This window comes from Vicugna pacos, chromosome X (genome assembly GCF_048564905.1).
Source record: "Vicugna pacos chromosome X, VicPac4, whole genome shotgun sequence".
Taxonomy (NCBI): Eukaryota; Metazoa; Chordata; class Mammalia; order Artiodactyla; family Camelidae; genus Vicugna; species Vicugna pacos.
This window is the reverse complement of record NC_133023.1, coordinates 109,857,896-109,884,180: the sequence shown is the minus strand read 5'-3', so window position 1 is coordinate 109,884,180 and position 26,285 is coordinate 109,857,896. Positions and strand designations below refer to the sequence as shown.

Genomic DNA, 26,285 nt, shown 5'->3' with positions numbered 1-26,285 from the left:
GGAAATCAACTGGAAGGTGAAGGGGGAATGTTAACTTGAACAGGATGGTGAGAGGAAGAGTCACCTGCAAATAGCCAGAGAGCCTGCTTCGTTGTTTTCTGGGACAGGGGTGTGGGGTGACATGAGACAGGATGAAACTCAGAGCTAAGACATCACTCATGTGCTTCCATTACCAGTGCTCCATCTGCCCTCAGTCCTGACTTTTCTGATCTATCAAAATAGGGGGAGGGTAAAAGGGATTTTCAAAACATGAGCTTGAAGTGATACATTTCCTCACCCTCACTTTTGACTTGCGGTCTTTCTGGAGCAATGATGGCTCTGTACTTTATGCACATCATCCCAGACCCTGATACAATGCTAGTTCTCCCATGGTCCTACCTCTCATCTTAGTAGCCCTGCCTCACTGTCATTTGTGCCCTTCTACAATACCAGGAAATAATTATCCAATGTATTTGGTTATTTGATCTTCACAACAAGCCAAAGAGGTGGATGAGACAGGCACTGTTATTCCTCCTCTATGGAAGAAGAAAGGGATACCCAGGGAAGTTAATCCACTGGCATAAAGGCACATAGCTAGTTAGTGGCAGAGTTGGTAGAGAAGCTAGGTCTTTGGACTCCTAGTCCAATACCTTTAAAAAAATTATTCTATGCTGCTTCAGAAATAACTTGAAAGTGTTACAAAAATGTCAATGTTCATTCCTATACGATTATACCAACTATCCTGGCCCTTTCAATAATAAAAGGTTTGTTTTTCCTTACTCACCTAGGGAATGGCAGAAATGGCTACAAGTATACAATACAAATAAGCACTAAATGCAGGTTTAGTGTTGCACCGGGTGACTTCCAGAGGTTCCTTCACTGATATCTCTCAGCCTTTGAAACCATTTTTCAAATGGTGATCTGCAGTATAAGATGTTCCTCCAAGAAAAGATGCCATGCTCATATGATAAGGATATGGTGGGTTTAACAAAGATAAACAGGTTTCATAACTGTAGCGCTTCTCAGAGCCTTTAATAAGATTATATGCAAAGTAAATATGTAAGATAAGGTTTAAAATATGCAGCCTTACCAAATCTAGTTTATGATGGAATCCTTTTTCCTCAGAGCATCCTGAGGGGCTAGTAGACATCAGAACACAGTTTGGGAAATGTTGGTCTATGAACTATATAAAATGTACTTTATAAACATTATATTAATACATGTGTCTTCAGTCCTGGAAAACATGAAGGGGAAAGATTGCACCAAACACGTGTAGACCTTGTCTAGAGTGTCGCATACTGGGACTGGTGGAAGGAATTTCACATTGCAACTGTGATGGAAACACATTTTTATTTCCAGTAACAAGGAGAAGACCTTCTCCCCTAACTACTGGTGAAACAGAGCAGAGTGAAATTTGGGAAAGTGAGCCAAACACTTAAACTCTCCGTTGAACTGGTGCCCACCCAGCATGCTTTCTAAACCCTGTGTGCAGCCCCTTACAATTACAGGTTATGCTCCATTATTCAGCCAAATAGTCCAGGAAGCTGCAGAGCACAGAGCAAAGGTTCCAGACCTGATGTGTTTTGACAGACATAACCATAAATAAGAGACCGGTGTTAGGCCAAGAAATGTAGCCTTAAAACCCTAGAATTTTATAGTTGATTTGGTTGGATTGAAGAGACCAGAACAGGAGTACGCTGTCTTGGTAGATTTCTGAATGGCCCCTGTGTATTTTCCAGGACTCTTGGTCCATCTGAGATTGGAAACAAACATAATAATACAGTGCTTTCCAATACAGACAGCTTTATCCCTGCTCTTCCTCCCATCTTTTTGAAAAGATGGTATAATAAGAGCAATTGCCCCAACTGCTTTCCTTTACTTGGAAGTAAAGCTCTGGTTTAAAAATACAATCTTCCAGAATATTAGAGCTAAAGACCTTGCAAAGCATCTAGCCATGTTATGACTCAATTTAATCCCAGCAGGAATTGTTTTTAAAACAAAAGGGTAAGAGTGCGTACACTGCAAGGAAAACAAACACCCAACTAACTTCTTCTGAATTGTGTTCTGCATTTAAGGGGACAAAGGCTACTCCAAATGAAAATGAAATGTGATACTCAAACACCTGCCCATCAGCCAAAGCAGTCATTAAATGGCTGCACCAAAATCACCTGAGGGTGTTTAAAAATACACATTCCCCCCCGCCCCCCACTGCATGTATTGAATCAGAATCGCTAGAAATGGAGTTTAAGAATGTAAAATTTTAGGCCACCCCTCTCTCTCTCCCTCTTTGGAGGCGGCCCGCATTCTGTCTGTGGAATGTGTACCTACTTTTAATCTGAGCACCCAACCCTGACACCTCGTGGCCTTTCTCTTTCCTTTCAATGTATCTCTCTGAATAAATCTACTTTCCCTCAAAAAAAGAATGTAAAATTTTAAGGAGTCCGTCAAGTGACTCTGATGCATAGCCAGGATTGAGAGCCATTAGATTAGATGATCTACAAGATCTCTTCTAGATCTAGCATCTGTCGGTATCTTAATTTAAAAAAAGGCAGAGACATAGATCCCCCACGGACTATGTGCCAGAAATGCTTCTAGACTTGCAGCCTTTCTTAACCAGCATTCCTCATCTGAACCACAGATCACAGGAAGAGATTCGTGTGACTATTTTTTTTTAATTCTCCCAAACATGGCACATAATGAATGCTATTATAGATGCATAGAGGTTAATGGATTATATATTCAACCATTGCCTTAGGGCATTAGGGCTGAGTCCTCTCAGGATTACTAAAGGCTAGAAGTAGAGAAACAATTTGTGAAAAACAGCTGAAGTGTCTGAAATATAGCGTATTTATACTGCAGATGATTCAGCTACAAGATGATGTCTCCAGCCTCCTGGCTCCCTGAATGACTGTGTGGTATGATGTAAGCCCCCTTCTCTTTTCCCACACCTCCAACAGAAACATGGAGTGATCAATAAATAGGTCACTGTTTAGAGTCTGAGGTTACCTTGTTACCACAGTGCAACGCTCTTTCCTGAGGAAAGCAGTAACATCAAGATATCTGAAGTTTGTTCAAACATAGAGCTATTGAACGGTTTTTTGACAGGATGAGTAACAGGATAAACTACATACATTTTTCCAAGATCACTCTGACTGCAGGATTGAGACTGGACAGGAGGAGGGCAAGAGTCAGTGTAGACAGATCAATTTGCTAATGAAATAATTATTGACTTTATGTGTTCAGTCAACAAATAATTATTTAAATCCTCCTGTGTGATAGCTCCTGTACTAGGTGTTGGAGATACAAAGATTAATATAATTATAGGTGGTGTTAAATGCTGTGCTGTGAAGAAAAGAGCCAGGGTGCTAAGAAAGAGAAAAAGGAGGGGCTCTCTATTTTGTATAGAAGCATGATAGAAATATTATGCAAGTCACATACATAATTTTTAAAAAAGCATTCTGGTTGCTGTGGGCAGAATGAAAAGGCTGTACATAATCCAGCACACTCTGGATTATGTAATCCAGGCATGCAGACCAGAAGAGGATGGGTCAAGTACCCAGCACACTCTGACCTCTACATTTTGGAGAGTTGAGTCAGAGACTTGAGCCAGTGAGAAGCCCTTAATCAGTGAAGAATGGTCCTGGGAGCCCTGTGCAAAGATACCTAGGGGAAATGGGGTCAGCTGATAAGCTTTATCTGACCTGGGTGTACACAGCTGTCAAAACTCACTGAACTGACAGTTACGGGTTGTCCATTTTATTGTGTACACATTATACCTCAGTCAGTTAAAACAATTACATTGAAATCATTTGTCTCAACACCATAGTATCTTCCGGTGAAGAACAGGATGTGAACACAACCATGTTCTACTGAAATGCCAATGGAAAAATCTGATTTGGGAACGGCCCAAGTTTGCTAAAAAGATATCAACTATTCAGAGAGAGGATGGTAATGCTTGAAATGATTTTATCATATCTGATTGTTTACATGTTCACTAGAGGTTTTACAACTAAAACCCGTGTAATCTAGCCTTTGAATGATTGAAGCATTTTTTCCTCCCAAGACATCCAGATGGCTCCCACCTTTCACCCTCCCGCTTCCTCTTCCACCACAGCCATAGTTTCCTTTTCTCATCTCACTTTAGAGATTTATTTTCCAGGGGAAAACAACTTTGTAGCAGAAAAAAAACCCTTCAATCAGAAAAATTCTCAGAGCTGGCCCCTGTGTTCATCCAGTCTCCCACAATAATCACACATACTAGGAATCAGTCAATCATGGCAGACGTATGAGGTAGGACTGAAGCACCCAGGTATAGACCGAGCCACGAGCAGCACATTAACGACAGTGCTGAATCCCAAGTTATGAAGAGAACCACTGCCTCTTGGCTACTGTCCTATCTCTTTTTCCAGAGTGAAAGAGCATTTTGTAGAGTATTGATGATGGAGATTTTCTTAGTATCCTCCACTGCTTCTCCCTTTTACTTTTCCTCAACATTTATGTATTGCTGTTTCCTCAGGTTTTCTTCTCATGCTGCATAATCTTCTTGGATGACCTCATCTACTCCAAGAGTTTTAACTGTTACAAGTAGGCTACAGATTCCCACATCTTAATCCCTAGCTCAGATGTATTTCCTCAGCATAAGACTCAAATATCTGCCCATCTATGGCATCTGCACCTAGATAGCCCACAAAAACATCCAAATCCACAGTTCTGTAATTGAACTCAATATTCTCTCTGAATTCTTGCCCCAGATCTGTTTTTACATTTGAATTATTTCTCTATGTATTAATGACAGTATTCAATCAGCCAAGCTAGAAATCTAGAGCTCATTGAACCTCAATTTTTATTTTTCCTTCTCACCATCGCCTAAAATGAGTCCAATCATTTGCTACATCACATCACTTCAATGTTCTAAGTGTCTTGTTGATCTTTCCCTTGCACTCATTGTTACTGTTACTGCCTCAGTTTAGGCCATTAGCATCCTTCATCTGTTTCAATCATCTCCAGAGGTATTACTGTAGTCCATTATCCGCAACACTGTCTCAATGATCTGTCTAAATATTTGTTCACTAGTTTTTCTTTCTCATTATACTGTGAACCCATCAAAGGCAGAGACTATATTTTATTTATCTTTATATCACTGGTAGCTTGCATAGTGTTTGGCATAGGCGAGATGGATGGAGAGATGAATGAATGAATGAATGAATGAATGAATGAATTATAGAGGAGCCCAATATCATTTCTAAAAATGATGGAGGTACAATGGTGAATAAAGAAAAACTGGACACTTTTCTCACAAAGCCAAATCACCACCATATTTGTCAGTTAATTTTCCTAATGTCTCTTGTCTTTTTGTCTTTTCCCTCACTCCTGTTGTCACTGTACTTTGAACTTTTGATATATCACATTGCAATGGCATGTTTAAGTGACCATTTCTCCCAAGTGCATCTATAAATTTGGCAAGGGAAGCATGTCTTACTCATCTCAGCATCCCTAGCACCCAGCCCAATGCTTGGCATATAATAGGTGATCAATGAATGAACGACATACTGCAGCTCAGCTGCGGCCTTCCTATGGCTGGGTAGGGCTATGTTCATCTCTTCTGCAGTCACCACTCCTATCTCCATAGATACAATGCAAACCTTGGGAGAGCTCTATCTCCAGAGCTTTGGGTAAAGCCTTATCTGTTTGATTTCATCTGGGCCTTTAGTAACCATCAATCCACATGCACAGCCAGTGGAATCTCTTAGAGTCGAGCTTGATATGGAGGCCTATTTATACCGGCAATCCTTCTGAAATGTAACAGTATATTCCCCGCATATAGCTGGTCGGCTGCACAGTAAATGTGGGGATATAGCTAATAGTATCTCCAGACTGAGCTGTTGGGAGTATGCTTTGTCAGGCACTCATCACAAACAGGAACCTTCCAAGTAAAATTAAATTGGGTGTCATTTTTCCCTTTAATCTCCAAAAATTAAATTTACACTGATTAAAACCATTTTAAGCAGCATAAACAGAAATAGTGTTTAACGTTTTTTTAAATTTTTATACAATTTTTAAAGGTAACTTTCCATTTACAGTTATTACAAAATATTGGCTATATTCCGTGTTGTACATTCATCCGTGAACCTATCTTAACTCAACAGCTTGTACCTCCCATTTCCCCACTCTTACATTGCCCCTCCCCCGCCATTAGTAACCATTAGTTTGTTCTCTATATCTGTGCATCTACTTTTTTGTGACATCTACCAGTTTATTGTATTTTTTAGATCCCACATATAAGTCATCTCACAGAATATTTGTCTGTCTCTGACTTATTTCACTTAGCATAACGCCCTCCAAGTCCATCCATTTTGCTGCAAATACCAAAATTTCATTCCTTCTTATGTCTCGGAAGTATTTTACTGTGTATGTATGTATATCTTACATCTTTTTTATCCATTCATCTGTTGCTGGACAGTGAGATTGTTTCCATATCCTGGCTATTGTAAATAGTGGTGTAGTGCACATGAGGGTGCGTGTATGCTTTCAAATTAGTGTTTTGGTGGGGAGGTTGGATACAAATTGGGTATCATTTTTCATTTAGCTCTATTAATAGCTTTATATCACGATATATTTTTCTCTCTTAGTAGATAAATGTTTCTGCTGATACAAATCACCGCTATCTTTTCAGATGAAGATCCATTGAGTAGGCACTCAATGAACATTTGGTGAATAGAGGAAATGTTCAGAAGGAACCTCCACCACCATCCTGTCATCTTCTGTATATTTTTTTCTCAGGAACATGTAGGTGATAGAAGGAGCTAGAGAATGGAACCCCTTCTTCTATGAACTCTCTCTTACCACCTATCTTTCTCCCTTCCCCACACAGCCATCTACCCGCAAACTCACAAACCACAAATACCACATTTTTGAATTCCTAATTTGGGAGCAGAGCTAACAGATTGCAATTCAAGTGAAGGCCTTTTAAGTTGGAGGGACTCCTGAATTTTAAAACAAGAGCTTCTTTTTAGAACTACCTGTGTGTAAACGACAACCTGGAGAACTGTCAGCATCTAGTTTCCACATTAAGGGGAAATCTGGTGTTTTCCACCAAACAGGGGTTAGAAATACCTTAGCCAGAGATGTAAGAGAGAGTTACAGCTGCAGTGATACAGGGGACTGCATAAGTTAGGGTGTGCCTGAGAAACTATGGAATTCAATTTCCTAATTCCACAGGCACCAATTAAAAGCCATGCTACCATGACTGTTTCCATGTGTCCTAAGCAGAGCTGCAACTTCCCTGAGGAGAGAGTAATTGTGCCTTTTCTGAATAATTTCTAGAATCTTACCTGTAGTTGGTGCCCTTTTCTGAGGGACTGGCACGAAGGGACTTATGCTACCCTGGTTACTCAAACTAATGGGGATTGTTCAAGCCTGTTTTCCCAAAGCCCCCACACCTACTCACTAGTTTATGTCCTGCCATAATGCTTCCTTCGGTATATTTATATTACATTGTTTCTTATCTGATTATATCATTGGCTACTTCTTAACAGCAAAAGGCCAACGATACTTTGTCTTTATCAAAGATTTTTCATAAATAAAACCTTACTTTCAGCCCAAGAGCAAAACAGAATCCCCAAGGGACAGAGTGTCTTGACTGGAAAGAACTTTGGGAGAGCCAAGAGCGTGGAGGCCAGGACAGAGAAGTAGACTGGAAAGTAGCTTCCTTTCTAGGCAACAGCCAAGACAAGTGACGAGAAGCCTTTCTTGCTTGAGGGTGTTACAATGAGAAAGAAACAGCCCTACTTCAAAGCACACACAAGATAAAATCCCAGACATTTATTCCATGTAGCAATAAGCATTTAAGAAGCACTTGTACATACCAAGCACTAAAAAGAGGGCTGAGTTATAGAAATAAATAACACATTTAAAAAAGACATCCTCTTATCCTCAAGAAGTTTGCAGACAAGTGGACTTCCCATGGTCCCTAAGACTTTACATTACCTGGCTTGCCTCTCCCAACTCATTTTTGACTAGTCCTCTCACTGTGCACCAGGCACTCCCATTTTCTTTCTGTTCATTCAACACACCAAGCCTGTTCTCTCCTTAGTGTCTTTGCATTTTCTCTTCCCTTTGCCTGGAATGCCATTAACTCTAATCCTTCCCTCAGCGGCTCTTCATCACCATCAGTTCAGAAAGACCCTTCCTGAGCATCCTATGCAAAATAATTAGCCTTTTTATTCTTTTTCTCTGCATCCTGCTTGTCTTCTTCAGAGAATTTACTACAACTGACTCTTGCTTTACTGATATATTTATGGTTTTAGCTTGTTTTCTCCACTATAATGTAAATATCATGAGGGTAGACACTGAGTCTTGTTCACCATCAAACCGCTAATGGCACTGTGCCTGGCATACAATAGTTACTCAAAAATATATGTTGAACAAATGAATGAGATAATAAGGCACACACACAAGTAACCACTATACAGTACAGTCTGGAACAAATATAATAGCACAGTGTTGTGGGCATGTGCCTCTCCAGGATCCATTTGTCCTTCTTCTGGCAATGGTCTTGATATTCCCCTTCCCAACCAACTTCAGTTCAAACCTAGCCTTACAGGGTAGAACATGTGAGTTGGGCTGAAGCCACATATCCCCCTGACCACAGTTACTGATCCGATAGTTGGTACAATCAGAACCAATCTCAGGACTTATTGGGAATGTTGAGACAAAGATCACTCTTTCCTTCCTTTGGCAGGGCAAGTGATACTAGAGCTAAAGCAGCCATCTTGTAATCATGAGGGCAAGGAAGCACTATGAGAGCTTAGCCCGTTGTAAGCCATGAGCTTTGGGTTGGGATGATACGTGAACTAGACCTTCAAAACAGGTGTGATTATATTTGTTACCCAATGATTTTGTTTTTTAACTTTTCAAATTGGAAAGAACCTTAGAGATCTACAAAGGTAAGACTCAGAAAAGTGAATTGGTTTGCTTACAGTCACATGGCAAGTTAATGGCAGAGACCTAACCAATATCCAGACCTACTATCTCCTGGCTCAGAATACTTTCCACTTTATACGTAGGACTTTGGATCTGCACTTTGACATTCTAAGTGGAGACGCAGATATACTTATGCAAAATTTGGCATAAAATGAAAATATGCTCATAAGATAATAATCTATGTGACTAGAGGACAGGGTGTCAGTAGGGGGATGGTAAGAGATCAGGCAGGAAATATCAGCTGGGTTCAGGTTTTAGAAGGTAAAGGGAAGCCATTCATAGTCTGAGTAAAAGAGCATTATGATCTAGGTACCACAGAAGATGGGGACAACTGAGGCAAAGAAACCAGCTATTCTAGCCTAGGCACGCCAAAATATGGGACCAAACCAAAATGGCCTGTTTTTTTTTAAAGGAAAATAAGGGACAACTGTTGATAGCTGACCTCAGAAATATTTATATTGCTGTCTAAAAGCAATTCCAATTATGTTCATTTCTGTGAATGGTTTTATATATATATATATATATATATACACATACACACACACACACGTATATGGAACAGCAACATAATAACCATTTACCATTGAACATGTATCAGATTAATTATGCTACAAATTTTATTTCACTTTAAGCCATGAATTTTGTTCATGTATGCTCACTCAGCCTTCTGGGTATGGTGCTCATTATGGTGAGAAAGGGAGAGTGGAGAAACTCGGCCAGCCACTTGGCCTTTGGTTTTATCATTTCTCACCCAGTTTTGTTTGAGAGTAACTTTTTCAATCCCCAAAAGGCAGGTGAGCTCCTTCCTCCATCCTGGATGGAAATTTTGAGGAAAAACCCCACCAGAGCCAAGAGCCTGAGCAAAGTTGGTCACTCGATTATTCTGTTGCAAGAGCCAAAGGGGGCCACCTCTCAGCTTCTCCACTGAGTACCCACCCAACATGAGCCCCAGGCCACTGTCTCTGGTTGCTCAGCTGGGGAGACTGTCCAGACCAGCCCTGGGAGTTCTGCCTTACACTATACTTAGCAACATGTCAGAGGCAAGAAACCCAAAAAACAAAACCAGAAAAAACTGTAGTATTAGATGGGAGGAAACAAAAAAGGCCCAGGGGAAAACTGGAGCCCATTTGAGTAATCAATCATCAGCCAAAGCCGAGCACTGCAGCTATTTATCTGGGGATCTTTAGGTTGTAATAGCAACATGTTTATTCATGGCCCGACTTTTTTCTAGGTCAGATATTTCAAAGAACACACACAATCATACTCATACATTTTCTTGCTCTCCCTAAACAGGATGCCTGCACTTAGAGATAAAGCAGAGCATTTTAGAACAAAGAGGTGGGAGAGGAGCCAAGGGAAGAGCTGGGAAGGATGCACAGAATGGAATAAAAGTCAATGTAAGGGGGATTTACAGAATATCCGGACTTGCCTAGGACAGTTCCATTTTATGCCTGTTGTAGACTAATAACAGTTAATTATTTCCCTTCCTGATTTAGAGAGTAAATTATATGGTCATCCTATCGAGCCCATTATTTTAAAGAGAAATACCTTGCATTTTTATATCTCATTTTAATTTTCAGTAGACTTTGTCATCCATTATCTCTACTAACATTTAAAACAGCTTTATAAGGTGGGTACAGTGAGTACTATTATGTCCTTTTAATAGATGAGAAAACTGAGGCAAAAAGGGGTTCTTTTTCCTGGAGCCAATAAATGGCAGAACTCAGATTCTTGTTTTCTAGTCTTGTGCTTTTCCCAGTTGTACCGTTTTGCTGTCCCTATTAGTACTTAAGACATGTTCAACTCTAATTTGTCCAATAATAAACATAAAGTTACCAGAGTGAGCTATGTACAATGCTTTGCACATTGATCCTGAGCTAGACACAAGGTTCATACAAACCCGGAAACAGTGGGAAAATCCTCTGTAGTTTAAAATGATGAGAAAGTGTAGGGTGAATAGAGCCATGTCTTGTATTATGGTAGCTCCCATCAAGGGCTGTCCAAGATTGGATGACAAAGTTGGTATGCTGGCATATAGACTGAGTCCAAGTAGACTCTTGGGAAAATGTGAAGTAAGAGGAGCTTGGATTCAGGACTGGTGCCTTTCATGCTAACCTCTGCTGAAGCCAGTGCCTCTGGACCCCTACTCTGCTCATGTTGTCCATTGCCCTATGTTTACCTACCTACCTCTGCAACAAGTGACAATCCACAATGTCCTCTCAAGCAAGCTTGGGTCTCCAATGAGAGCAAGTTAAACCAGATAACAGGTTAAAGGTACCTGATTATCTAAGTTATTCACTGTGAGTGGAGAAATGGTGATTTGAGACTTCACCCTTCCAGCGGTATTTGCATTTGGAGAGAAGGCATAAGGCCTTTCCAGTGTCCCTTTCAGATTCCAGCTACAACCCAGCTCATCTGACTGCTTGTTAAGTAGGAAACAGCAGCCCAGCATATTCCTCTGCAGACCTGGCAATCAAACTTGCCAAAGAGGCAAGACAGGCAAAGATGAGATCACAGTGGTATTGTCCTCTGGCTGCTGCTCACCACTCTGGCCAGTCCCCAAATACCCAAAATGTCTCATTCTTCGTAGAGGGGGTCTTATGGCTTTGTACAGTAAGTATGAAATCAGAAAACAGTAATTGTCAGTTCTGTTTCTGGATCAACTATACTTAGTTTTGTTGCCATGGGCAAGGTTTTACACCTGCTTTGCATTCATCCATTCATTCCACCATTAGTAAGTGCCCTCAATACACTGGGTCATGTGGGAGTTCCCATTGATACTGCAATAAATAAAACATGGTTTCTGCTGTCCATGAGCTCACAGGTTAATTGGGAAAACAAACAGGTAAATAAATTATTACAATACAGTGTAATTAGTGTTATTCATTCATTTGTTCCATCATTTGTTCAATAAACATTTTTTGAGCCAAACTCTGTGCTAGGTACTGGGGCTACAATGGTAAGCAAGAAAGATAAGGGGCATCTTCTGTATCTGTGTGCCCCCCCAGCACCTTACACCCAACACAGCACCTTACACAAAGACAGCTCTTAGCAAGTAAGTGACATAATTTACTTAGAAGGTTTTACAATTTTTTTAAAATAGTGGAACCCTTTCTTCAAAGGAAAGCTTGCATGAAACCCTAATATTATCAAAGAAATGAACGGGGCAAGGAAAGAAGGTAAACACTAATATCTAAAAAATAAAGGAAAGGAAAGGAAAGGAATTTTCAGATTGAACTTGGAGTGTGAGCCCAAGAACTCTGCTCTAGTATTCTATTTACCCCCTAAAAAACTCTTTCTTCTAAGCAGTCCATGAGGCAAGGACCAAGGGCAGCATATCTGTATACTTTGCCATCTTCACTGGTGAATTTAATTATGTGCATCAGTGACCCAGAAACAAATGTGCCTGGGGCATGATATTTGTTCAATAAATATTTTTACTTGAGTGGAAAACTCTAGATAATTTTCAGTGGTTTATTAGGTTGCATTTTATAGTCATGTAGAACTTTGGGTCCTGCATGGAGACGCAGAGCCTGATGTACTTATGAATGATGTTCATCTCCATGATCTACTTCAATGCCAGAAGCAGTGATATTTGGTTTTTGTTCCCTATTTAGGCTCCAGACAGAACTTGAGGTGCTGTGGCTTCTGTCTTGACAAGCAGCACTTTACATATGAAGTCACAAGATCCTAACTATTGATCCCACCATCCCTGAAGGTGGCTAGGTGAGACCCATGGCTGGCCTCCTGCTTAGGAACAATTCTGGTCAAGGTTTTTTGGGGGGGTCAACCTTATTTACCTCACATAAAGAAGCACCTTCTTCCCCAGCCAAGCAACGTCATTTCTCTTGGCTGATTGATCTGCCTTGTTGTGGCATGAAGCTCCTATGATCTTCATCTAATCTCCCTCTGCATAGTTTTAAAGAATATTTCTTAAAGCAAGGTCTAAGAACCACATGAATGAGAGAACAGACAACAACTTATGTTAGCATATACATTTCAGATGGACTCATCTAACAGGGAAATATCAGTATGTGTGTGAGAGGAGCAAGAGCAAGGAAAAGCGAGAGGGGTGGGGGCCATGAACACAGCTCACATCATATAAAAGGAAGGCATGAAGGGCCATGAGGAGTGAGAGGGCTAAGAGTGTGAGAGGGGTGGGGGCCATGAAAAGGTCTAGCAAGAAATGACAGCTCTGGTGGAGTCCCCCCAAGTCATACTCTCAATCTCGACAATGCTGAAAATGCAGTCTGAGGACCTGCTGCCTCGGAAGCCCCTGGGGAGCTTATTAAAATGTACGTTTCCAACGGGATTGTGTGGTGTGGTTATACAACTCTACGAATTTACAAAAAACCCTTAAATTGTATACATAAAACAGGTGAATTTTATGGTATATAAATTATACCCCAGTAAATTTGTTTAAATACAGATTCTGGGGCATCGCCTAAGACCTTCTGAACAAGAATCTCTTGGACTGGAACCTGGGAGTCTCTATCTTAATAACTTTCCCTGGTGATTTTGATGCCTGCTGAAGTTAGAGGGGCACCCTGTCAGCACAGATGAATCATAAAATATTAGAGTTGAGTGGGAAATGCAGCAGTAATGTTTAGAACAACATTTATGTAAATTAAAAACCCATGCAGATTCTGCATAAACACACACAAACGAAAGATATGCATTGACTACCTCGGAATGGTTGGCTGCAGTAAAGACAGAAGACAGAGACAGACGGGGAAGAGCCGGCATGCCTTAGGGGAGGGGCTTTTGAACAGTTCTCAGGAGAATCAGGATTCTACCTTTAAATCCATCAAGGAGAGAAAGAATCCCTTTTGTCACTTCCCCAGCGAGCCCATTCTAGTTTTAAAGCTTGCCTGGTCTTGCTGTTTCACAGTGGTCTCTTTCAATGCCATGCCAGCCCAGCTCTCCTTGATCTATCACGGGAACCTCAAGCTTCAGCAACAAAACCACAGGGCAGAGTATGTTTGTGACTGCCGACTGGAGGGACTCCCCAGGGGAAAATGAACGACTTAGATCTCAGGTTCAATTGAATCAGTTCTCACTGATTGCTTTTATGCCTCCAAAAAAAGCCCCACAATTAAATATTTCCTTTTCCTGAGCTGTTTGCAGGAAAAAAAATCAGAGTAATTAGTAACAGGAAGCATGTATTAAGAATATGCAATTAAATATATTGGGTTATTATTTATGTCTAACCCTCCTGAGCATAAATCATTAATACAGACTCCCATGAATTAGCCCACTTTACCAGAGGTTGAAGATTTTATCACAGATTCTCAAAGTGTGGCTCCCTGACCAGCTGTGTCAGCAAGGCCTGGGAACTTGTTAGAAATACAAATTCTTGGGCTCCACCCCAGACCTACTGAATATAAACTCTGGAGGGTGGGGACAGCTGTCTTGGTTTTAACATGCCTTCTATGAACTTCGGGGGCACCGAACTACTGAACCTTTGCTCTACATTTAAGAAGGGAGCTAGTCAGCCACACTGCTGCCAGAGGAGGTGAGCCACCTTTAACTGGGTCAAGAAAGGGACGAAACCCTTTGAGAGTGAGTCCCAAGAGTAAAACCCATGCCCTTTTGAAAAAAGATGCACTCACTGCCCCCCTGTCAGAAGCATCCACAGCTCCCCTATGTTACATACAACCTTGTCCAAAACTCCATGTCGCAATACATTCCTGCCCACTAATACCACAGGGTAACAATTAATTGGAAAGGGAGCTCTTGCAGCTTGCTAAATTTTCTAAAGATAGTTCTGCATATTTATTCATTGTAAAGTTGTATAGAAGGACATTTGTAACTTCAAGGTACTAAAGAACTAAGTAAAGCAGTCCATCTGAGGACTTTATTCTTTCTCTCTCTCTGACAAACACACGCGCGCGCGCACACACACACACACACACACACACTCTCTCTCTCATGTACATTATTAGTAAACGGTAGTGTTTAAAATTTAGAGGCTGTTGTCTTTTCCCCCTGGCATTTTACATCAGATCACAAACTCAATTACCTATAGGGACAAGATGCATAACATAAATGAGTAACGTGGGTCTGACATCAGGAAACCTGACACCCAGCCTCTGGGTGGGTCAGCTGCTACAGAGCTCCAGCTGATTTAGCTAGATGTAAATCATTTTCGTACTTAATTGTTGACTTTTTAAATGCTGGCCTCAATTAAAACTAGCACACCACAAAAGCCAAACAAAATATATCGGCTCAGGGACCAGCCAGGTTGGATTTCTGCTTTACCTTGTACCACGCAGCTCGCACCAGGAAGGCTGGAGTGTCCCCGTGCGGTCTTCCTGCTCTCCCCGCCAGCGCAGACACCTTCCGCCGAAGTGTGTAACGTACATGTGGAGGCCACACCGCTGTCAAAGGCCCAATAAGAGGTTTGGATTTAGAAAACTCAGACTGTCTTGTGTCTTGTATGGATTCAAGAACTGTGACTCAATTCTAGCTCTTAATGACTGATGCTTAGATCAAGATAATTTCATTATCTATTCTATTATTACTTGTTATAGTGCTCATTATAGGTACAAATAAGCATTTATTACTTTAAGTATTACTTATAACATTGTAATCAGTCTCAGAGAGAGGGGGAGGGGGAGAGGGGGAGGTAGGGAGAGAGGGAGGGGGGGAGAGGGGGGAGGGAGGGGGAGACACTTTATACTCCTCCATTATCCTCCCAACAAAGTTACCAGTTTGGGGTTAGAAAGAGGTTGCAGAGTTCTGTGTTTCATTTGGCATATCTCTGATTACCAGTGGATTTTTTTCATAGGCATTTCGATGATATACAATTCCTTTAGGGTGACTGGCCTATTTCTATCTTTTACTCACTTTTTCACTGGACACTTTTTTTTGTGTGTGCAGGAACCATTTATATGTCCTGCATATATGTCCTTTATATCCTATACATGTTAAACATTTTTCTCAGTTGGTATTTTTCACACTCTATTACTTTATTGAGGTATAATTTATACACCAAAAAGGTAGACAGATCCTAAGATGAGTTTTGACAAATGTGTGCACTCATGTAACCATCATCACCCTGATCAAGATCGAGGACATTTACAGCACAGCAGAAGCTTCCCTTGTGCCCTTTCCCAAACAATACTGCCCTCAAGACGGCTCTCACTTCTATCACCCTAAATTGAATTTAACATGTTCTTGAATTTCATATGAATGGACTCATCCAGTGTTTACTCCTTTGTGTGACTTCTTTCACTTAACATAATGTGTTTGACATTCATCAATGTTTTGGGGTATATCAGCAGTTTGTTCTTTGAAAAAAGTACTGTGTTATATTCCATCTTATGAATAGGCTACAACTTTATTATCCATTCTATTATTCATGGATATTTGAATTGTTTCTACGTTTTGGCTCTTATGAATAAAACAGCTATGAAAATTGCTACAAGTCTTTGGGTAAACATATGTGCTCATTTCTCTTGGATACAGAGGACTAGAACTCCTGGGATACAGGACAGGCATATGAGAATGAAAATTTTTTCTGTATTGCACGGGAAAAAAATTTAGTGTTCTATCATCGACATTCTTTTAAACGATCAATCAGCTGGTAATTTGACTAGCCCTTCAATTTTATTGAAAGTAAATAATTTAAACCATATGACTTGCAAAGGCATTTCTTTCCCAATTATTGAAAACCCCAATGGTCAAAGCTTGAATTTGAGGAACAAAATAAATAACAGTATAGGATTATAGTCCATCGAATACAAGAAACAGCCATGAGTCCATATTGATATAATATAAATTTAAATAAACAAATAAACAAATGGAGGGATGGCTATTCCTTACAAAAGAATTCCAGGTAGTAAATATAGAAGGAATGAGGGAAATGGAAAATCACCATTAGAACATCACAGTAATAATTATAGCAGACAAGATCCACCAATGGATGCTAAAAATTGTGGGCAAAAGTTTAAGGAGGACCTAGATATTTGCATAGTCTCAAAGTATCTCCCCCAAGATATGCATGAATTGCAAAGGGAAACATTTAAAATTATTTAAAAATGAGACATTAAAAACAAATTAAAAAATTGGAAGTTATGCATTTTAAGATTTGTCTCATGGGCTACAAACACATAAACACATATAAATACATATTTTGCATGCTATATTTCCGCTTTCTAATCTAAATCTCCTAAAAGTGCCTTAAAACTTACGGTAGAAAGACACTTGAGAATTTTATATATAGATTAGTAATTTAATTTTATTGTTGAAAATTATTGTTTATAATTATTCATTTGATAGAATTAGATAAACATATCAGCTGAGGAGAAAGATTTTTTTCCCCTAATTAAATGAAACTGTCTTCCTAAAGTTCTGGGCACCACATTTCAGAAGCATTTTAGAAACATTTTGTCCTCCATTTGTACATAAGTAGATGTTCTGCTTTTATACGGGCATTTTTAATCTATGTGTAAAAATTAACAACACATGGGAGAAAAGCTATAGGACCATTAAGAAGTGAGAGGTTCACAAAAGTTATTTCTTACCAGTGCTCTTGGCTTTTCTTTCACAGGACTCTTTCTCAGGAACGTTGCTATTGTTTTTTAAACAGTAATTAGAAGATGGGTTATATCACAGCAAGATTCAGGATGTGCGTTCTGCCTTTCTTTTGTGTAGCTGGAGGACAATTCTGAAAGGACAAGTGGGAAAGGTCAACCTTGGTGGGATACCTTAATTGCAGGCACATCAATTTTGGGAATTATACATAGGGAATTTGAGATGATGCTGGAAATTGGTTCTCTTCATTCTTTTTTTTTTTTTTGCCTGCATATCCCTTGGGAAGTCTTTGTGTTCCTCCAGAGAAAGGAATGCTGCTGATTTATGGTGATTCCAGGGTTTCAGAAAGACGTGAGAATTTCTGTTTCAATGTTTCAATAGCTTCAAGTTGACATTAATTATAATGGCTATAATTGGTACAAATACTATTATTATATAAGTCATACTAACAACTTTTATTACATAGCATTTTGGGGTTGTCAAGTTCTCTCATATATGTTATCATTTCATGTCATTCTCTTTGCCTTTAGTTATCCTTAAAGCAGAGCCTGAGGGAAAGGCCTGGCTGCAGATATTAGAGAAGAAATTGCAAGGAGAGACATGGGGAAGTGAAAGATGAAAGAAAAAAAAGACAATACAGTCTTGAGTTGGGTATCTCCAGGGATGGTTGCAAAGCTGAGAAAACTAAAAGAGTCTGTCTCAGAACTACCATCTCAGGGGAAAATGTGGAAAGCATTTGTTCATAAACTCTGGCTTCCATTGGTCAAGAGTGGTCTCAAGAAAATCCAACCATAAAATATCCTCAAAACCACAGAGTAGGGAGCAATAGACAGTGGCAGGGATCCAATGTGAGGCAGTGTCAGGTTGGAAGTCTTCAAGGAAATCAACAATGCAGTAGTGCCCGGGGTAGGAGGTGAGATCAAGATGGTTTGAAATCACACAGGAAGTGTCCTATACATGTCCTTATAGCAACACTATGAGATAGGGCAGGCATTATTATTAATCTCATTTTAAAAGACAAATATATCAACAACCTATTGTGCTATTACAAGTAAATGACTTGGCCAATTTGTGACTCAGTTTCCATAGATGGAAAAAAGCAGGGATTAAAACCTCTTACCCCTTCCATTATAAAAATAACTAAGATAACATCCGCAAAATGCTATGAGCTCCCAGAGCACAGCTATGTAAATAAATTATTGTTATTGTGCTTTATAGTCAGTTCAAAAATAAGATGAGTCTTTTGTCATTTTAAAATACTGAATTCTACATCCAGCAAAATTGAAAAATGCATGGGGCCAATTTTAGTGCTCATTCTTTATGCATATCTCCCACTGACTTTAAAGGGAGTTTGGCTCTCTCTGTCTATACATAATTATACAAAGTAATCATAAAATTCCATGTTTTAGTTCTTGTATAATGAGCCTCAAAAGTCAATAATGAACTACAAATATTCATAGAAAATATTCCTAATTTTAAGATTGATAATTCACTGCTGCTTCTATTTTGTGCATCAAGAACAACTAGTGGCATGATTACTTCTCAGAATTTATGTCCTCATTCAGGAGGTAAGTGACTTCTTTTTGTATTGTATTACATTTGTGGCATCCTTTGAAGGAAGCCATATTGAAGCCTTTCCTAGCTCCCTCACCATCTGTGACTCTGTGCTATATCAATACATCTCCACCTCAAAGTACAAGGAGGAGTTACTCTACAGTGACCCAGATGGACACGAATGGCACGGAATTGCTGGGTTAGTAAACCACTGCTGGCCCATGGTTCGGCTTGAATGATTCTCTTTTTTCTTGATTAATTGACTGGTTTTTGGTATGGTCATGGAGCTATGATCATAGCCTTAAGATTGTAACCCATGCCATCATGCCTGGGTAATCACAATCACCTTCCTGAAATCCCAGGCCAAGACAATGATACAAAGAGAATCTTAGGACTGTATAAACTTGTGAGAGTTCATTTCTTCTTTTTCTTCTGTTCCTTTTTATTCTTCTTCCTCTTGTTCATTCCTGGTTTGTATTATGTGTTATATTCTGTACATTTTAACTCATTAGTTCTTATAATAAACCCATGCAATAGTTGTATTATCATATCCATTTTACTGATAAGAAAACTGATGCTTAGATAGGTTAAATAAATTGTCCAAAGTCACCTAGCTTGTCAGTGACTGAGCTAGTACTCAAACCCAGGTTTGTCTGATTCCAAAGAATTTATTTCTTCCCTTTAAATCATGTTCTGCCTCTGATGAAAGAAAGTTCTGTGTCTCCGGGACACTGGTTATCAGGGCAGCTTCATACTATACTTGAATTTGTTATTTCAGTCATTTCTACACCTAGTATAGATACAATTACTGCTCTGGCCTCCACATCATGCACCATGTCCACAATAATCTCTAGTTCTGACCCTATCCTGAAAGTTTGAAGTTTGTGCCTAACCCTGACAGTCCTTGGTGTGAAGATCTGGAACCAAAAACATTCACAGTTTTAGTCTCTTCAAAACCTCATGATACCTATATCCCCAAGTCCTTCTCCACCCATTTGTTTATTCAAAACATTTTTATTGGGTGGGCACTAAATGGCCATTACCCCTACATTCAAGAAACTTATAGTCTGATGGGAGAGATAGAAACACATACAAATGACACCCACATATGCACATACACTGACACATGAGATAAGTTGGAGGAAGAAAACAAATAGGGTGCCATGACAGAGAAAAATGGAGTTGGGTCTATTTTAGATTGTCAGGGACGGTCACTCTGAGGTGGTTATCTGGAAAGATAGAAAGGAGCAAGTCATGTGAAGAGCCAGAGGAAGAGCACAGCAGACAGAAGGAAGAGAAATGGCAAAGAAAAGAAGGGAAAGGGTTTGATTAGTTCAGCCAATAGAAAGAAGACCAGAGTGGAGTACAGTGGAAGTGGGATCAAGACGACAGAGTAGCAGGATGTGGAGCTCACCTCCTCCCACAAACAAATCAAAAATCACCTATACCTGACAAAGAAATGGAAAGATATCCCATGTTCTTGGGTTGGAAGAATTAATATTGTTTAAATGGCTATACTACCCAAAGCCATCTACACATTTATCCAGGACATTTTTTTTTACAGAATTAGAACAAACAATCCTAAAATTTACATGGAATCACAAAAGACCCAGAATTGCCAAAGTAATACTGAAGAAGAACAAAGCTGGATGAATAACCCTCCCAGACTTCAGACAATACTACAGTGCTATGGTATTAAAAACAGCATGGTATTGGTACAAAAACAGACATATGGATCAATGGATCAGAATAGAGAGCCCAGAATAAACCCACAAACTTTTGGTCAATTAATCTTTGACAAAGGAGGCAAGAACATACAATGGAGAAAAGACAGTCTCTTCAGCAAATGGTGCTGGGAAAACTGGACAGCTGCATGTAAAATCAATGAAGTTAGAACACTCCCTTACACCATACACAAAAATAAACTCAAAATGGCTTAAACACTTAAACACAAGACAAGACACTATAAATCTCTTAGAAGAAAACATAGGCAAAACATTCTCTGACATAAATCTCAGCAATGTTCTCCTAGGGCACTCTACCCAGGCAATAGAAGTAAAAGCAAAAAATAAACAAATGGGACTTCATTAAACTTATAAGCTTTTTCACAGCAAAGGAAACCGTAAACAAAACAAAAAGACAACCTATGGAATGGGAGAAAATATTTGCAAATGACAAGACTTACAAGGGCTTAATTTCCAGAATATATAAACAGCTCATACAAGTTAATAAGAAAAAAACACAGACAACTCAATCCAAAAATGGGCAGAAGACCTAAACAAGCAATTCTCCAATGAAGACATACAAATGGTCAACAGGCACAGGAAAAAAATGCTCAGTATCACTAATTATCAGAGAAATTCAAATCAAAACTACAATGAGATACCACCTCACACCAGTCACAATGGCCATTATTAAAAAATCTACAGATCATAAATGCTGGAGAGGGTGTGGAGAAAAGGTAACCCTCCTACACTGTCGGTGGGAATGCAGTTTGGTGCAGCCATTGTGGAAAACAGTATGATGAGTCCTCAAAAGACTAAAAATGGAATTACCATATGATCCAGCAATTCCATTCCTGGGCATATATCCAGAGGGAACCTTAATTCAAAAAGACACATGCACCCCAATGTTCATAGCAGCACTATTTACAATAGCCAAGACATGGAAACAACCTAAGCATCCATCAACAGGTGACTGGATAAAGAAGCTGTGGTATATTTATACAATAGGATGCTACTCAACCATAAAAATTAATAAAATAATGCCATTTGCAGCAAAATGGGCAGACCGAGAGAATGTCATTCTAAGTGAAGTAAGCCAGAAAGAGAAAGAAAAATTCCATATGATATCACGTATACGTAGAATCTTTAAAAAAAAAAAAAGACAAATGAACTTATTTACAAAACAGAAACAGACTCACAGACATAGAAAACAAACTTATGGTTACCAGGGAGGGAAGGGGATGGGAAGGGATAAATTGGGAGTTCAAGATTTGCAGATACTAATATATATATAATAGATAAACAACAAGTTTACACTGTATAGCACAAGGAACTTTATTGAATATCTTGTAGTAACTTATGGTGAAAAAGAATATGAAAACAAATATATGTATGTTCATGTATAACTGAAACATTATGCTGTACACCAGAAGTTGACACAACATTGCAGGCTGACTATACTTCAATAAAAATACATATTAAAAAACAAAAACAAAAAACCCAAAAATCATCTACATGGGAATTATTCTTATAGAAAATCAACTGGAATCTGGTAGATCTCCTATACAACCACAGCTGTAAGAAAGATCTCCATGTAACTAGGTAGTAATGGGGGGCAGGGAAAATAATCAGGATGGAATCAGCACTGCTAGGAAGGATCTTTAAAGGAGAGAAAGTCCAGATGGGCAGACTCTCCCTCTGGGGAGTCCCCTTGCCTGCTAGGAAATCCATTGGGACAGACAGAGGGGCTGGAAAAGCCTAGACTCTACTCGTGGGAGTTGCTGTGTGCTGGCTTACTAACAATCAGGGCAGAGAGAGACCAGCAGTGGCAGCTGCCACTTTGCCACACTTCCCAATCTGAAGTGCATACCGGGTGAGACTACAAATATACCAAGAGGATAAGCACTGATCTTGGGTGACAGACCCTGGGAGAGGACTCTCTGTAGCTGCATGGAGACACCCTGGAGGGTCTGGGGTGTAGTCCAGACCAAACCATGGGCATGGTGGCAGCAGATCCAGCTGTGGGCCCATTGTCAACTAGTGCACAGCAGAAGCATATCTGGCCATGACAGACGTTGGAGTGTGTACTGGGTGGCAACACAGAAACATACATCTCAGGGGGACGACTCCTGGGAGGGGAACTCAGTGGTTATTTCCCCAGGGGGATTGCTCTGGTCTGCCAATCCCACATTACAGCTTGGACACAGATTTGTGAAAACGTCCTATAAGAGGTCTGCCACAGAAGTAGCCAAGTCCCAGGTGGCAGCACAATCATCTCAATTCCTGCAGCCAGTATCCAGGACCCTATCACCAGCCCACTCAAATCCACAGCCTAGTACTAGGTCTTTAAATATATGTTCCCAATACAGGAGCACCTAAATATATAAAACAAATACTAATGGACATAAAGGGAGAAATTGACAGGAATACAAAAATAGTAGGAGACCTTAACACTCTACTCACATCAATGGACAGATCTTCTGGATAGAAAATCAGTAAGTCGGGGCCAAGATGGCAGAGTAGAAGAATGCTCGTAGCTCACCCTCTCCCACAAATACACCAAAACTCACATCCACAGGACCCACCCAGTCTACCAGAGCACCTGCTGAACTCCAACAGAACATCGCCCTCTTCAAAAGACACAGACGCCACAAATCTGGTAGGAGAAAAGGAACAAAGAAAGAAAAAGCAAAACAGAGCAGGAAGGGTCCCACGGGGAGGGAGCGGCAAAGGAGGACTGGTGCTCCTTTGCTGGCTCTCCCCTCTCCAACAGAGAGGCCAGTGGGACAGAGGGGGAGCCTCCAAGGCTCAGATCTGTACAGAGCAGCCCTTGACTGACAAAACTAAGTTAAACGGGCACAAAGGGTCCCTGCAACCCCCAGCCCGAGATGCGAGCCGGGAGCTGGGGGCTGGGATAGGCTGCTGAGCCAGGCAGAGGACTGGGGTGGCTGCACTGAGGCAGCCCCGGGGGACTGCAGGGGGCTACATGCCATGGTGCTGTGGCTGGGAGGGGATACGGAGCAGAACAACCTGGGTCCCCCATAAATTACAACAAAAAAAAGCAAAGCAACACTGCTGGTGTGCTCTGGGTGGAGGGGTGCCGTAGCCTTTGTTGCCTCAGACCCACGGCACCATTACTGGTGCTTCTCAGGAGGAGAGAGGCAGGGCGCAGCCACAGCCACCATCTCCTCCTGTGCACAGCACCGGGCAGGGGTGGGGCCGAGCCCTGAATCTGCACCTGGGGGGTCCGCAGCCTCCTGGGAAGGACTGAGACTTGTTTACTGCCAGAGGCAGATAGGCTCTTTCAGCCCTGGCCCCTCAGAGAACTCGCGCTGCCAAGACAAACAAGGAGCTGGGTTTGGCACGGAGCAGGGGCAGGGCTGTTCCATGGTCTTCCCGGAGCCCACCTACAGAGCACGAACCCGAGGTAGAGCGGGCAGCTGCACAGAGAAGGGGAGCGACCAGCGCAGGGAGAGTGCAGGTGGCCACTTGCCTTCCTGGCAGGAATGCAACACCTGACTGCGGTGCTGGGAGGGGGAGTGATCCACCCACCTACCACGCCCAAGTGCAGCATCTGACTGCGGCTGCATCAGGAGGGGCAGTGACCCGCCCACCCACCATGAAGGAAAGCAGCACCTGACCCAGTGTTGGGAGGGGCCGTGATCTACTTGCTGAGAGGCACTGGGAGCAGCACAGATGAGGGCGCCAACGGAGGGCCTCTGGAAACAGCAAGCTGAGTACGCAAAACAGGGCAAAACATAAAGACCTCTCGATAAAATCATTAAGAGTGCAGTCTCCATGAGAACACCCCCATTTTTTTAATCTTTTCTTATCTGTTCTATTTTCTATTACCTTTTTAATTTTTACTTTTTAAACAATTGTACATGCTTCCAGTTTTAATCCCTTAAATTTTTCTTTTAAAATATTTTTATTGTTATTATGTGTAAAAATACACCTCATTTCATTTTTACTTCTCTTGGTTTTGATCTCCTATTATTGATTATACACAGGTTTCAAATATCTTTTTTGTCCTTTTCTCCTTTTTGTAAGGTTTTTAAAAGATGTCTCAACTCGATTGCTATTCTGCTTCAACTTCCGCTTCTATTATTCATTATACACTGTTTTCAAATCTTTTTTTCTCCCTTCTTTCAAAATTCTTTTTATTTTATCTTTTATTATCTGTTCTATTTTCTATTACCTTAATTTTTACTTTTTAAACAATTGTAAATGTCTACAGTTTTAATCCCTTTTAAATTTTTTAAAAAATATTTTTGTGATTATTATTTTTAAAAATCCACCTCATTTCATTTTTCTCTCGATTATGATTTCGTGTTATTGATTATACACAGGTTTCAAATATTGTTTTCTGATCTTTTCACCTTTTTTAAGGTTTTTAAGAGACATCTCAACATGATTGCTAGTATGATTCAAATTGCTCTTCTATTATTGATTATACACTGTTTTAAAACCTTTTATTCCCCATTCTTTTAAAATTCTCTCTTTTTTAAGTTTTATTCCTGCATAGGCTTTAGATAGATAAATAAATAAACTCCTTAAGGACCACAATAGATAACTGATACTCCATAAGCCACAGTGCCAGAGAGATATGTGCAAGATGAAGAAGCAGAGGAAGCACTCCCAATTAAAAGAGCAAGAGAAAGCCCCTGAAAGAATGATCAATGAAATAGACATTGATGGCCTACTAGATCAAGATTTCAAAAAAAGAGTGATCAAAGTACTGAAGAGATAGTGTTTAGAGATACAAAATATGTCAAAAATGAAATTGAAGCTACAAAGAAGAGCCAAGTAGAATGGGTAAACTGATTTGCTGAGATGAGAGCTGATCTAAAGGCTGTACAAAGCAGGCTAGATAATGCAGAGGAACAAATAAGTGACCTAGAAGATGGCCAGAGTCACGGATAAAGAAATGATCCTAAAGGCAGCAAGAGAAAAGCAAAGAGTGAGTTACAAGGGAACCCCCATAAGGCTCTCAGCTGATTTCTCTACACAAACACTACAGGCCAGAAGGGAGTGGCAAGATATATTCAAAGTCCTGAATGAAAAAAAGATGCAGCCTAGGATACTTTATCCAGCAAGGCTATCCAAGAAGGAGACAAAGAATTTCACAGACAATAAAAACTACAAGAGTTTAGCAACACTAAACCCATGCTCAAAGAAATATTGAAAGGTCTGCTCTAAATAGAAAAGAAGCAGGATGCTACAGAAATGAGAAACTTATAACTGAAAAGTTGATAACTATCATGAATTACAAATAGAATAAACACAAAATTGTAAAAGAAGACATCTAAATCATTAAGAGTGGGAGAGGGAAGCAAGAAAGTATAGAGTATTTTTTTTTCTTTTTAAAATTTTTTGTTCTCAGTAGGATGGGTTTGAGCTCACATTAATATATGTTTAATACAAACAGTTATCGTAATGGGTTAATAGACTTACAAAAATGAGTAACCACAAGCCAAAAACTTACAAGTGAGTCACAAAGACTAAATA

The 26,285-nt window shown here is 40.2% G+C and overlaps 1 non-coding gene across 1 annotated transcript in view; it reads right to left on the bottom strand.

Annotated features, from left to right (window-relative positions):
• LOC102524898 (LHFPL tetraspan subfamily member 1) overlaps positions 1–26,285 on the bottom strand; it is a 102,965-nt gene that overhangs the window by 60,056 nt on the left and 16,624 nt on the right. Inside the window, exons 3-4 of the transcript XR_001460162.3 lie at positions 17,490–17,632; positions 15,223–15,341 (exon numbers count right to left, since the gene is read on the bottom strand). This is a non-coding gene — a transcript (LHFPL tetraspan subfamily member 1). The remainder of the gene's footprint in view (positions 1–15,222; positions 15,342–17,489; positions 17,633–26,285) is intronic.